Source organism: Aegilops tauschii, chromosome 1 (genome assembly GCF_002575655.3).
Source record: "Aegilops tauschii subsp. strangulata cultivar AL8/78 chromosome 1, Aet v6.0, whole genome shotgun sequence".
NCBI lineage: Eukaryota > Viridiplantae > Streptophyta > Magnoliopsida > Poales > Poaceae > Aegilops > Aegilops tauschii.
This window is the reverse complement of record NC_053035.3, coordinates 457,785,121-457,788,311: the sequence shown is the minus strand read 5'-3', so window position 1 is coordinate 457,788,311 and position 3,191 is coordinate 457,785,121. Positions and strand designations below refer to the sequence as shown.

At 55.2% G+C, this 3,191-nt stretch overlaps 1 pseudogene; it reads left to right on the top strand.

The window, feature by feature from the left end:
• Positions 1 to 1,198: 1,198 nt before the first annotated feature.
• On the top strand, positions 1,199 to 2,804 carry LOC109732734 (probable serine/threonine-protein kinase PBL7; annotated as a pseudogene).
• The last annotated feature ends 387 nt before the right edge of the window (positions 2,805 to 3,191 follow it).

The window sequence follows — 3,191 nt, the reverse complement described above, 5'->3', positions numbered from 1 at the left end:
AGGTGACTCCTTCAAGAAGGTGACGGCGCGAGCCGCCGCCCAAATCTAAGGGATTTTTTGTTTTCACGAGGGACACACATGGGAGGGGAGGCAAGGGGCGGACCTCGATGATGCCTACAAGTAGGAGGATGGCACCCTCAATACTGTCGACATTATGGCCATCATTGCTGATTAAGGGTTTCCCTAGGTCAAAATCCCCAGCCCCAAGCACGTTGTCCAACCACCAGAGATGGCGAACAAGAGGCCGCTGAAATCCCGGGTAGGCAGGGATGGCCGAGCTGCACGCCGAGAAGCCACCATCTCCAAATCTTGCACTAGGAGCCAACGGAGATGGCCCTCGCGCCATGACCCACATCCACCACCGCCTCGCCACACGCGCGACCAAGGGGGCGTCCCTTAGCATCAATGCCCGCCAACTGTTGTAGGGAGGCATCACCCTCACCGCTGAAGCCGCCACCTCAGATGCAGGAGCCTCCCACGCGGAACATGGGGTGGAGAAGAGCGTCGCTGCCACTTTCCGCGACGGTCGCGCGGCCCGCCCGACGACCCCCTCAGGTTGCGGTGAGTTGATGGGAAGGGAGGGAGAGCTGGTATGGCGGCGCTAGGGTTTCGCCCCCGGGTTGTCATGGAGGGGCGACACGAGGTCCACTAGTGGGAAGGGCCTCTCTGTAGTCGAGGTGCGGCAACACTGATGCGGTGTGGGACCCAACGACAGCTCGAATCAAAGAGGCCTTAATAGAGGGAGTACAGCGAACAGATTGTTGGTCGGATGGATGGAGTGGGTAACAAAACACTCGGGGACCAAATCCTCACTCTTAAGTTAAATTATATTTTAGCTAAGAAATATACAATCATTAATTAATGGGTATTTAATTTTAGTGCATATTGCATTCTGGAAAATCGTTTGGACAAAAAATGATGTACATTACTTATTGTCAATTCTATGCACCCAAAGATCTCGTCAAATATGATGTACTGTACTGTGCTACTTGCTGGTCGTTGCTGGTTTCCGTTTTCGGAAAAGTGATCGAGTAGACGCGCTTTCAAGTTGTTGGTGGTTTCCGTCTTCGGCAAGCGGTGCTGGCCACTTAAGGCCACAAGCCACCAGTAGTGGTGCGGTGGCTGAGAGTAGTTACTAGCTCCTTCCTTGCAAACTTTCTCCTTCAAGCACTGCGGTGGCTCCTCCTCTCCGCCGGCGATGGGTGGTTCCAGCAGCTTCCTCTGCCCGGGGGCAAGGAAGGAAGTCCCACCGCCTCCCCGGGCTGATTCCCACAGCAGCAGCAGCAGCGTGGCCGCCACCGCGGCACGAACCTTGGCCTTCGACGAGCTCGCCGCGGCGACCAGAAACTTCAGAGACGACTTCCGCATCATTCGGCAGGCGAGTCTCTACAAAGGCTACCTAGGAGCCTCAATCAGGTGATGATCCTGGCTAGCTAGCTAATCCATACTTCACTTAGTTTCATATAGTATGTACCATGCATGATGTCATGATCGACGTGCATGAGGCGGAAATTGATGTATGAGTGGGTCATCATACAATATTCGTTTTAGGTTGTTGCTATAAAGTGCAGCATGCCTTTGATCCTAGTGGATCATCATCATCATCATCATCATCATCAGAGCAACTCAACAAGGAGTTTCTTGCCCGTGTCCTGACGCTGAGCTCGCTGCGCCACCCGAATGTCGTCAACCTCGTTGGCTTCTGCGCGGACGGCAATCGCGGGATCTTGGTTCACGAGTACATGCCATTGGGTTCTCTCCAAAATCACCTCCATGGTATTTATTGGTATACCAAAACCCAGTAAATTAATTTTGCCCACGATTCAATCGCTTGAGTCCGTGTTGATTAACTAACCACCGGATCGATCTTGTGCTCAACAGATCGGTCTCCTGGCAAAGCACTGCTAGACTAGAACACAAGGATAAACATAGCTGCCGGCGTGGCCAAGGGTTTGGAGTATCTGCACCACCAAGGTGTGGTGTACCGCAAACCCATGAGTAGCTCGGACATCTTGCTCGGAGATGGCTACCACCCAAAGCTGTCGCAGTATGGTTTGGCAAAGCTTCACCAGCTAGCTGCAGAGGAAGAGACCTTCACGCTAAGTACTAATATTGCCCCCGAGATGTTAGCTACTGGGAGGGTGACCACCAAGTCGAACGTGTACAGCTTCGGCGGCGTGCTGCTGGAGTTGATCACGGGACGGACCCCCTTCGACCCCGCCCAGGCCGTCGCCGAGGATCGGAACCTTGGCATATGGGTAAGTTAACTATAGCCAAGCCCGTGGTTCACATATTTGCTGGTTTTTGTTGATTTGTTTGGCCTGTTGGATCAGGCCACACGGTTGATGAAGGACAGGAGCCAGTTCCGCTGGATGGCAGACCCGGCGCTGCAGGACCGGTATCCGTCCATGGATTTGCACAAGGCACTGAAAGTTGCTTCCATGTGCATCCACCAACGGCCGGCCATGAGATCCCCCATTGGCGCCGTCGTTGCAGCTCTGTCTCGCCTTGCCGCCTGCGACGATCATCCACCTGAATCATCACACCACGCGGCGCCTCGTTAACCTAGCGCGAAACGTGCGGATGTTAATTGGCCCGTATTAATAATGGACTTAGAAGTTGACTTGGTTCTAGAGGTGGAACGGTGTGCGTACGGCGTAAGCAGGATCGGGAAGTTTCAGCTGATGAACCGATCCATGCTGATACCCTACATTCATTCCGCTGGTGCATGCAAGGGTTTCGGCTCAAGGCTTGTGGTAGATACTACTATGTCCCTGTGATGCCTGTACTTCAGTCGGCGTTGTCGTTATGATAGTCGAGCTTAGGTCGTTTCTCTTTGGGGCTGGGTTCAGATCTTACAGTGGTTTGTTTTTGCTTTTTGCCTTGTATACGTAGTTGTGTTGTATCTCTAGCCGCCCCTCCTCCTCATTCCCCCCCCCCCCCCTTCCTTTCCTCGCCGCCGCCTGAGGCAGCCGTCGGGCAAGCCCGGGGCGCCAAGGATGGTGGCGGCGGGGCCTCAGTTGCCCTGCCTCTGCGTGGGGAACCCCGGATCTGGAGCGGCGGCTTCATTGGCAAGGCACGGCCGGCTAGCAGCCGTGCTGGCGGTGGATCTGGCGCCCCGGCCGCGCGGGCGGCGGGATCTGATGGTCGTTGGCGGCTGGCGGCGGCTTCTACGGCAGTCGGTGCGCGCG